Source organism: Triticum urartu, chromosome 1A, assembly GCF_056163025.1.
Source record: "Triticum urartu cultivar PI428250 chromosome 1A, HENAU_Tu73, whole genome shotgun sequence".
NCBI lineage: Eukaryota > Viridiplantae > Streptophyta > Magnoliopsida > Poales > Poaceae > Triticum > Triticum urartu.
Window position 1 is genome coordinate 321,931,663 of NC_141873.1, and position 12,138 is coordinate 321,943,800.

The window sequence follows — 12,138 nt, forward strand, 5'->3', positions numbered from 1 at the left end:
ACGAACGGGCCTCCATACATTTCCTCACTGAGGTCCCGCTCGGGAGGCCCGCGCAAAGACCAGGTCCGAGGGACCTGGCAGGGTGGCGTATGTTGGGCGTGACCTAAGCGTAGCCCCCGTGCCCAGCCCCCTCGCACGACTCTCCCAAAGGGAAAGTGTTGTGATGAAGCTGAACACCGAGCCTGGCGGCTCCCTGAGGTTAATGCAACTGTGAGGCCGCCCCTAGTTGTTTATCACCAGCACGGAGCATGGCGCTTTTGCACTTGCACGGGCATAGCCCCTCCTCGACCGTGTCGACTGCCAGCGCGGAGCATGGTGCTTCCACTGGTGCGTGGGTGGGGGCTCCCTCTGAGTGAAGCCCCCGGGGCGTGTACAGCCCCGCCCTGACACGTGACTTGCACGGCAAGGCTAGAGGAGGTGTGTTTGGGCACTCGTGAGCCAGCGCGGGACTCACGAGGCACCTGAAGGCAGGTTGCACCTCGATTTGATTTGGAACACTTGTGATGACCCTGCGAGATGGTTAGATAACCTACGCCGCATGAATCTCCTGAGGCTATCACGTGAGAAGGCCAAACACCAACGACCCCAGAAGATGACGTTAACGGGGACGGCGTGCCAGACAAAGCTCAACCGTTGGGTTTATCGATGCTGCAGGGACGGACCCGAGCACAGACGCCGTGCCCAGTCGTCTCATGCGAAAATCCTAAAGAAAGACAACCGGCGCGCGGCTCCAGTGGTGACGAGGCACCGTGTCACGCACCCTAGCTCGTCTGCCCGTGATTAGCTCATGCGAGAACAAAGTGATGACCCACAAGTATAGGGGATCTATTGTAGTCCTTTCTATAAGTAAGAGTGTCGAACCCAACGAGGAGCGGAAGGAAATGACAAGCGGTTTTCAGTAAGGTATTCTCTGCAAGCACTGAAATTATCGATAACAAATAGTTTTGTGATAAGGTAATTTGTAACGGGTAACAAGTAACAAAAGTAAACAAGGTGCAGCAAGGTGGCCCAATCCTTTTTGTAGCAAAGGACAAGCCTGGACAAAGTCTTATATAAAATAAAACGGTCCCGAGGACACATGGGAATTGTCGTCAAACTAGTTTTCATCACGCTCATATGATTCGCGTTCGTTACTTTGATAATTTGATATGTGGGTGGACCAGTACTTGGGTACTGCCCTTACTTGGACAAGTATCCCACTTATGATTAACCCCTCTTGCAAGCATCCGCAACTACAAAAGAAGTATTAAGGTAAACCTAACCATAGCATGAAACATGTGGATCCAAATCAGCCCCTTACGAAGCAACGCATAAACTAGGGTTTAAGCTTCTGTCACTCTAGCAACCCATCATCTACTTATTACTTCCCAATGCCTTCCCCTAGGCCGAAATAATGGTGAAGTGTCATGTAGTCGATGTTCACATGACACCACTAGAGGAGAGACAACATACATCTCATCAAAATATCGAACGAATACCAAATTCACATCACTACTTATAGTTAGACTTCTCCCATGTCCTCAGGAACAAACGTAACTACTCAAAAATCATATTCTTGTTCACAATCATAGGGCTATTAATATGCATAAAGGATCAGAACATATGATCTTCCACCAAATAAACCAACTAGCATCAACTACAAGGAGTAATCAACAGTACTGGCAACCCATAGGTACCAATCTGAGCTTTTGAGACAAAGATTGGATACAAGAGATGAACTAGGGTTTGAGATGAGATGGTGCTGGTGAAGATGTTGATGGAGATTGACCCCCTCCTGATGAGAGGATTGATGGTGATGACGATGGTGATGATTTCCCCCTCCTAGAGGGATGTTTCCCTGCCAGAACAGTTCCGCCGGAGCCCTTTATTGGTTCCGCCAAGGTTCTGCCTCGAGATGGCGACGCTTCGTCCCGAAAGCTTCCTTATGATTTTTTCCAGGGCAAAAGACTTCATATAGAAAAAGATGGGAACCGGAGGCCTGCCAGGGGGCCCACGAGACAGGGGGCGCCCAGGGGTAGGGCGCGCCCCCACCCTCGTGGATGGTGGGTGGCCCCTCTCTGGTGCTTTCTTCGCCCAATATTTTTTATATGTTCTAAAATTGACTTCCGTGGAGTTTAGGGACTTTTGGAGTTGTGCAGAATAGGTATCTAATATTTGCTCCTTTTCCAGCCCAGAATTCCTGCTGTCGGCATTCTCCCTTTTCGTGCAAACCTTGTAAAATAAGAGAGAATAGGCATAAGTATTGTGATATAATATGTCCACATGTTTAGACCTCGCTTGTCCTCCAAGCTTAGGCATAAGTATTGTGACATAAAAGCATGATGCAAAATGGACGTATCAACTCCCCCAAGCTTAGACCTCGATTGTCCTCAAGCGGAAGCCGATAACGAAAAATATGTCCACATGTTTAGAGATAGAGGTGTCGATAAAATAAAATACGGACATGAGGGCATAATGATCATTCTTAGAACAGCAACACACACACACACACACATATATATATATATATGTTGTCATATGATTTCTTATGCTAAAGTAACAATCTATTCAAAATGTGAAGTATGAATCAGAAACTTCATTGAAAACTGACAAACTATAATCTCAATCATTGAAGCAATTGCAATTTATCATAACATCAGAAAGAGTCAATATAAGAGCTTTTCAACAAGTCCACATACTCAACTATCATTTAGTCTTTCACAATTGCTAACACTCACGCAATACTTATGAGTATGAAGCTTTAATCGGACACAGAGAAAGATAGGGGCCTATAGTTTTGCCTCCCAACCTTTTACCTCAAGGGTAATGTCAACAATAATAGTTTATGATAACTTACATCCAATTAGCTATATATACCAGGATCTTTCCAACACATAGTGCTTGCCAAAGGATAAAATGTAAAAAGGAAAGGTGAAGATCACCATGACTCTTGTATAAAGTATAGGACAAAAAATAAAAGATAGGCCCTTCGTAGAGGGAAGCAAAGGTTGTCATGTGTTTTTATGGTTGGATGCACGAAATCATAATGCAAAAGAACGTCACTTTATATTGCCACTTGTGATATGGACCTTTATTATGCAGTCTATCACTTTTATTTCTTCCACATCACAAGATCGTATAAAGCTTATTTTCTCCAAACTAATAGATCATACATATTTAGAGAGAAATTTTTATTGCTTGCAACAATGACAACTTACTTGAAGGATCTTACTCAATCCATAGGTAGATATTGTGGACTCTCATGGCAAAACTGGGTTTAAGGATATTTGGAAGCACAAGTAGTATCTCTACTTGGTGCAAAGAATTTGGCTAGCATGAGGGGGAAAGACAAGCTCAACATATTGGATGATCCATGACAATATAATTTATTTCGGATGTAAGAAAACATAACCCATTACGTTGTCTTCCTTGTCCAACATCAACTTTTTAGCATGTCATATTTTAATGAGTGCTCACAATCATAAAAGATGTCCAAGATAGTATATTTATATGTGAAAACCTCTCTTTCTTTATTACTTCCTATTAATTGCAACGATGACCAAAACTATGTTTGTCAACTCTCAACACTTTTATTCACCATACTCTTTATATGTGAAGTCATTACTCTCCATAAGATAAATATGATCTCTTTATTTCTTTTTATTCTTTCTCTCTTTTTTCTCAAGACCATAGCAAGATAAACAAGCCCTTGACTCAAAACTAATCTTTATTATATATAGCTCACGGACTCGATTACATAGAAGGATCATAAAGCAAAACTCAAAACTAAATCATACTAAAACTTTATTCTACAAGATCAAGATACCAAAAGGATCGAACTAAGAAAAACGGTAAAGATAAAAGTATGATGGTGATACGATACTGGGGCACTCCCTCAAGCTTGGCAATTGCCAAGGGGAGTGCCCATACCCGATACTCAATTCTCCTTTGCTGGTAGTGATGATGGAGTTGTTGATGATGTAGGCTTGTCGTCCATCTTCCAAGGCATAGGCTCACCATCATAGAAGGATGATCGAGTCTTCGGGATCGTAAAATCTCCGTAAGGTAGGGGTTGATGACCCTCTCAAAAAACTTGTCCTTGGGGGCGCTTGAAGACGTCATAGTGATCTAGATCTGTTAGAGAAACAGCTCGAAACAAAAACAGGAGATCTTTTCATGGTACGGTGGTCAAAACCTTCAGGAGATTATATAATGAATTTTTACCGACCAAAAGAAGTATCGTGCAAGAAAACGGAGTCCGGAGGGCACATGGGGTGCCCACGAGGCAGGGGGCATGCCCGGGGGGTAGGGCGCGCCCTCCACCCTCGTGGGCGCCTCGTGTCCTTTCCGGACCGCTTGTTATTTTCCTATTTTCTTAAAAATTCCAAAATAGAGAAAAATTGCTATTAGAACTGTTTTGGAGTCGGTTTACTTACCGTACCACATACCTATTCCTTTTCGGAGTCTAAAACGTTCTGGAAGGTGTCCCTTATATACTCCTCCGGGGTTACGGTTTCAATAACATTAGTTTCAACATTTATAGGATTACCTGAGATATAATGTTTGATTCTTTGACCATTCACCACCCTTGGATTTGTGCCTTCGAAGTTGTTGATTTTTATGGCACCGGAACAATAGACCTCCTCGATAACATAGGGAACTTCCCATTTAGAGCGGAGTTTTCCTGCAAAAAATCTTAAACGAGAGTTGTATAACAATACATAATCACCTACATTAAACTCACGTTTTTGTATCCTTTTGTCATGCCATGTTTTAACTTCTTCTTTAAACAGTTTGGCATTCTCATAGGCCTGGGTTCTCCACTCATCAAGTGAGCTAATGTCAAATAGTCTCTTCTCACTGGCAAGTTTGAAGTCATAGTTGAGCTCTTTAATGACCCAATACGCCTTATGTTCTAGTTCGAGAGGTAAGTGACATGCTTTTCCATAAACCATTTTATATGGAGACATACCCATAGGATTTTTATATGCAGTTCTATAGGCCCATAATGCATCATTAAGTTTCTTGGACCAATTCTTTCTAGATCTATTAACAGTCTTTTGCAAAATTAATTTAAGCTCTCTATTGCTCAATTCTACTTGACCACTAGACTGTGCGTGATATGAGGATGCAATTCTATGATTAACATCATACTTAGCAAGTACTTTACGAAACGCACCATGAATAAAATGTGAACCACCATCAGTCATTAAGTATCTAGGGACTGCAAACCTCGGAAAAATAACTTCTTTAAGCATCTTAATAGAGGTGTTATGATCAACACTAGTTGGAATAGCTTCTACCCACTTAGTAACGTAATCAACAGCAACTGAAATATGTGTATACCCATTAGAGGAAGGAAACGGTCCCATATAATCAAAGCCCCAAATGTCAAATGGTTCAATAAGAAGTGAATAATTCATAGGCATTTCTTGACGTCTACTAATATTACCAATTCTTTGACATTCATAACAAGACAAGACAAACTTACGGGCATCTTTGAAGACAGTAGGCCAATAAAAACAGATTGCAATACCTTATGTGCAGTTCTATCTCCAGCATGGTGTCCTCCATAAGCCTCGGAGTGACACTCGCGTAGGATCTATTCCTGCTCATGCTCAGGTACACAACGTCTAATAACACCATCTACTCCTTCTTTATAAAGGTGTGGGTCATCCCTGAAGTAATATCTTAAATCATAGAAAAACCTTTTATTTTGTTGGTATGTGAAACTAGGTGGTATAAATTTAGCAACAATGTAATTAGCATAATCAGCATACCATGGAGCAGTAGGAGAAGCATTTATGATAGCTAATTGTTCATCGGGAAAGCTATCATCAATAGGTAGTGGGTCATCAAGAACATTCTCTAACCTACATAAGTTGTCTGCAACGGGGTTCTCAGCTCCCTTTCTATCAATAATATGCAAATCAAATTCTTGTAGCAAGAGAACCCATCTAATAAGTCTAGGTTTAGCATCTTTCCTTTCCATACGATATTTAATAGCAGCATGATCAATGTGAACAATTACTTTAGAATCAATAATATAAGGTCTGAACTTATCACAAGCAAATACAACTGCTAAAAATTCCTTTTCAGTAGTAGCATAATTTCTCTGGGCACTATCTAGAGTTTTACTAGCATATTGGATAACATTTAATTTCTTATCAACTCTTTGTCCTAGAACAACACCTACAGCATAATCACTAGCATCACACATAATTTCAAAGGGTAAATTCCAATCAGGAGGCTGAACAATAGGTGCAGAAATCAAGGCTTTCTTAAGTATTTCAAATGCTTCCACACAATATCATCAAAGACAAAAGGAACATCTTTTTGTAAGAGATTAGTCAGAGGCCTAGAAATTGTTGAGAAGTATTTAATGAACCCCCTATAAAAATCGGCATGACCAAGAAAACTTCTTATACCTTTAATGTCCTTTGGACACGGCATCTTTTCAATAGCATCAACTTTAGCTTTATCAACTTCAATACCTCATTCAGAAACTTTATGCCCCAAGAGAATACCTTCATTAACCATAAAGTGGCACTTCTCCCAATTCCAGATAAGATTAGTTTCTTCACATCTCTACAAAACTCGATCAAGGTTGCTTAAGCAATCATCAAAAGAAGTTCCATATACGGAAAAATCATCCATGAAAACCTCAACAATCTTTTCACAAAAGTCAAAGAATATAGCAGTCATACATCTTTGGAAGGTAGCAGGTGCATTGCATAAACCAAAAGGCAAACGTCTATAAGAAAAGGTACCAAAAGGGCAAGTAAAGGTGGTCTTTTCTTGGTCCTCTTTTGACACAGGTTTTTGTCAGAAACCAGAATAACCGTCTAGAAAGCAAAAATGTGTATGTTTGGGTAATCTTTCTAGCATTTGATCAATAAAAGGTAAAGGGTAATGATCCTTTTTAGTAGCTTTATTTAATTTACGGAAGTCAATTACCATTCTATAACATGTAACAATTCTTTGTGGGATCAATTCATCTTTATCATTAGGAACAACAGTAATACCTCCTTTCTTAGGGACACAATGGACAGGACTTACCCACTGACTATCAGCAACAGGATAAATTATACCTACCTCCAGAAGCTTTAGTATTTCTTTTCTTACCACTTCTTTCGTCTTAGGATTTAACTGTCGCTGGTGATCAACAACCGGTTTAGCGCCTTTCCCCAATTTTATTTTGTGCTGGCATAGAGTGGGACTAATGCCCTTAAGATCATCAAGAGTATATCCAATAGCAGCACGGTGCTTCTTCAGAGTTTTCAATAATTTCTCTTCTTCTTGCTCTGAAAGGTTAGCACTAATAATAACAGGATATATCATCTTTTCAACAAGATAAGCATATTTAAGAGTATCAGCAATGGTTTAAGCTCAAACACGGGATCACCCTTGGGTGGAGGAGGATCCCCTAGAATTTCGACAGGCAAGTTGTGTTTTAAAATAGGTCCTTGTTTAAAGAATACTTCATCTATTTCCCTTCTTTCATTCATAAACATATCATTTTCATGGTCTAGCAAATATTGTTCTAAAGGATCATTAGGAGGCACGGAAATAGAAGCAAGACCAATAATTTCATCTTTACTAGGCAATTCTTTATCATGGGGTTGTCTATGAAATTTAGCAAAATTAAAATCATGAGACATATCCCCTAAACCAATAGTAACAACATCCTTTTTGAAATCTATCTTAGCATTAACAGTATTCAAGAAGAGTCTACCAAATATAATGGGACAAAAGTCATCTTGTGGGGAACCAAGAACAAGAAAATCAGTAGGATATTTAACTTTCCCACACAAGACTTCAACATCTCTAACAATCCCAACTGGTGAAATAGTATCTCTATTGGCAAGCTTAATAGTAACATCATTACCTTCTAACTCGGCAGGTGCAATATCATGCATAATTTCGTCGTGTAAAGAATGAGGTATTGCACTCGCACAAGCACCCATATCACATAAGCCATGATAGCAATGATCTCCTATTTTAACAGAAATAGCATGCATGCCAACAACAAGTGAGGGAGTCCTGGACTAAGGGGTCCTCGGGCGTCCGGCCTATTAGCCATGGGCCGGATTGATGGGCTGTGAAGATATGAAGACTGAAGACTGCACCCGAGTCTGGATGGGACTCTCCTTGGCGTGGAAGGAAAGCTTGACGACCGGATATGTAGATTCCGTTCTTTGTAACCGACCTTGTGTAACCCTAGATCTGTGACGCCCCCGACTTGACCGTACACTAATCATACACGCAAACGTGTACGATCAAGATCAGGGACTCACGGGAAGATATCACAACACAACTCTACAATTAAAATAAGTCATACAAGCATCATATTACAAGCCGGGGGCCTCGAGGGCTCGAATACAAGAGCTCGATCATAGACGAGTCAGCGGAAGCAACAATAACTGAGTACAGACATAAGTTAAACAAGTTTGCCTTAAGAAGGCTAGCACAAACTGGGATACAGATCGAAAGAGGCGCAGACCTCCTGCCTGGGATCCTCCTAACTACTCCTGGTCGTCGTCAGCGGGCATCACGTAGTAGTAGGCACCTCCGGTGTAGTAGGGGTCGTCGTCAACGGTGGCGTCTGGATCCTGGGCTCCAACATCTGGTTGCGACAACCAGGTAGAAGGGATAGAGGGAAAGAAGGAGAAAGCAACCGTGAGTACTCATCCAAAGTACTCGCAAGCAAGAAGCTACACTACATATGCATGGGTAAATGTGTAAAGGGCCATATCGGTGGACTGAACTGCACAAAGCCAGAATAAGAGGGGGATAGCTAATCCTTTCGAAGACTACGCTTCTGGCAGCCTCCGTCTTGCAGCATGCAGAAGGGAGTAGACTGAAGTCCTCCAAGTATCATCGCATAGCAATAATCCTACCCGGCGATCCCCTCCTCGTATCCCTGAGAGAGCGACCACCGGTTGTATCTGGCACTTGGAAGGGTGTGTTTTATTAAGTATCCGGTTCTAGTTGTCATAAGGTCAAGGTACAACTCCAAGTAGTCCTGTTACCGAAGATCACGGTTATTCGAATAGATTAACTTCCCTGCAGGGGTGCACCACATACCCCAACACGCTCGATCCCATTTGGCCGGACACACTTTCCTAGGTCATGCCCGGCCTTGGAAGATCAACACGTCGCAGCCCCACCTAGGCACAACAGAGAGGTCAGCACGCCGGTCTAAACCTAAGCGCACAGGGGTCTAGGCCCATCGCCCTTAGCACACCTGCACGTTGCGTGGGCGGCCGGAAGCAGACCTAGCCTAGTGGCGTTCCAGTCCAATCCAGCGTGCGTCGCTCCGTCGCTGACGTCAAGAAGGCTTCGGCTGATACCACGACGCCGGGATACCCATAACTACTCCCGCGTAGATGGTTAGTGCGTATAGACCAAATGGCCAAACTCAGATCAAATACCCAGATCTCGTTAAGCGTGTTAAGTATCCGCGAACGCCGACCAGGGCCAGGCCCACCTCTCTCCTTGGTGGTCGGAACCTGCCCTGTCGCTCCGCCTCAAAGATCCACACAGAGGGCCGTTGGGACAAAGGTCCTTTCAGCCCCCAATCCGTGAATCACTCGCGGGTGCTCCACAAGCCGACCCGTCTTTAGTCGCCACATGTATCCTGTAGAAAGTATGTAGTAATATACCCGTGATCACCTCCCGAGTGATCACGGCCCAGTAGTATAGCATGGCAGACGGACAAGAGTGTAGGGCCACTGATGGAACACTAGCATTCTATACTAAGCAGTAGGATAGCAGGTAATGGTAACAACAGTAGTAACAAGGACAGGCTATGCATCAGGATAGGAATAACGGAAAGCAGTAACATGCTACACTACTCTAATGCAAGCAGTAAAGAGGAGAGTAGGCGATATCTGGTGATCAAGGGGGGGCTTGCCTGGTTGCTCTGGCAAGAGAGAGGGGTCGTCAACTCCGTAGTCGTACTGGGTAGCAGCGGCGTCAGTCTCGGTGTCTAGCGGAAGAAGAGGGGGGAAGAAACAATAAATATAATGCAAACAGATGCATAACGATGCATGACAAGGCAAGTAACGGTGCTAGGGGTGCCCTAACGCGGTATTAGGTGATACCGGTGAAGGGGGATAACATCCGGGAAAGTATCCCCGGTGTTTCGCGTTTTCGGACAGATGAACCGGAGGTGAAATGTTGCAGGTTCACTATGCTAGGGACACGTGGCGGACGAACGGGCTGCGTATCCGAATTCGTCTCGTCGTTCTGAGCAACTTTCATGTACAAAGTTTTTCCATCCGAGCTACGGTTTATTTTATATTAATTCTAAAAGATTTAAATCACTTTTAGGATTTATTTATTTAATTTAATCAACATTATCCAGAATAGTGTCTGCTGACGTCATCATGACGTCAACATGACGTCAGCAGTTGACTTGGTCAACCTGACAGGTGGGTCTCGATCGTCATACTCTGTTTTAATTAACTAACAGTTAATTAGGTTAATTAGTGATTAGGTTAATCTAATTATAATTAATTAACCTAATTAATTCCTTAATTAATTAGTTAATAAATTAATTTTATTATTATTATTATTTTCTTTTTTTTGAATCGTTCTGGGCGTGGGGCCCCCTGTCATTGGCCCAGAGGGGCTTTGCGGGTGCCGGGTATCGGGCACCAGCCCGACCGGTTCGGGCGTGCGGGCGAACCCGACGACGGGCGCCGCGGGCGTGGCCGAAGCCTGAGTAGTGACCAGCGCACGGGGGCGGCACGGCGAGGCCCCCAGGCCGCAGCGGCAACAACCGAGGGCGGGGTGCGCGAACTGCGACGGCGGAGGTGGTGTTCAGGGGCGGAGCAGAGCTCCGGGGCGCACGACCGTCGGCGACGAGGCGAGCAAGGGCGTGGCCGTGCATAGTCCTGGTGAGGCGGGGGGGTGCGGGGTCGATGGCGACCAACAGGGACGCGACCACGGTGAGCGCGCACGGGAAGGAGGCCGCGGGCGTGCCCGCAGGCGAGGCGCAGGGCGCGGCCACACACCGGGTGCGGACACGACCAACAGGGGCAGGCCTGTGGCGGAGGCTTTGTGACGAGCATGGGGAAGGGGCGGTGACTGGCGAGGCGGTGTGCGTGCGCGCGAGGCGACACAGAGGAGAAGGAGGAGGGGAAAAGGCGGCTGCTCACGGCGGGAAGTAGGGACTAGGCAGCGGGCGTGAGGAGGGCGACGGGGACGAGCGACGTGGTGGTGGCGACGGGCGTCGGGGTGACTTCGGGGCTCGGCAACGGAGTGGCAGTGGGCGTCCAGCGAGGCGACGCCGTGGAGGAGGACGAAGGCGCGGCGGAAGGAAAACGCGAGGAGGAGGCCGGAGGTTGGTGCTCGGCGCCGGCGGGCGGCGACTGTCTCCGGGCGCGGGCGCTCCGAGAGGAGGGGAGCGAGTAGCGAGGGGAAGTGGGGGTCTTCGCCCCGATCCAGATTGGATTGGGAGGGGGGAAGAGGGAGTGGCGGCGCGGGGGGGGGAGTAGGGGTTTTGGGTGGGGGTTAGGGTTAGTGGGGGGGTGGGGTGGCCTAATAGGCCTGGGGAGGTGCGGGGTGGGCCGGCGTGGTCGGCTGAGCCGACTGGGCCAAGGGGCCCAGTGGGGGGGGGCTTGTGGCCTGCTGGGCCGAAGCCCAGGGGGCAAGGGGGGGTTCTCCTTTTCTTTTTCTTCTTTTTTTTGGTTTTGTTTTCTGTTTTTTTTTGTGTTTTCTTTCTCTTATTTATTTTATGTTCTGTTTTATTTCATTTTCAATCATTTAGACATTCTATAAAATATGTTTACTGCACTATAATTACCTATGCCATTTTGGCACAGCCCGAACATTTTAGTTTAATATTTTGAAAACTTTTATAATTTAACTTTATTTTAATGTTTGAATTTGACTCGGTTTTGGACTAACGGTAGATTATCAATAGTAACCGGGGTGACGTGGCATGATTATCGTTGGATTACTATAGCTTGATTACCCGGGCGTTACAAAACTCCTCCACTACAAGAAATCTCGTCCCGAGATTTAGGAGGTAGAAGGAATCAACGCGGGGTATTCATCACACAGGCGATCCTCGCGTTCCCAAGTGGCTTCGTCTTCAGAGTGATTCGACCACTGGACTTTGAGGAATTTGATCGCCTTCTGACGTGTGCG

General features: G+C 44.9%; 1 long non-coding RNA gene across 4 annotated transcripts in view; it reads left to right on the plus strand.

The window, feature by feature from the left end:
* Window positions 1-12,138, plus strand: part of LOC147991060 (uncharacterized) — a 56,531-nt gene that overhangs the window by 12,728 nt on the left and 31,665 nt on the right. For all 4 annotated transcript variants that reach the window (XR_015602233.1, XR_015602235.1, XR_015602234.1 and 1 more), the window contains exon 3: window positions 4,773-4,906. This is a non-coding gene — a long non-coding RNA (uncharacterized LOC147991060). The remainder of the gene's footprint in view (window positions 1-4,772; window positions 4,907-12,138) is intronic.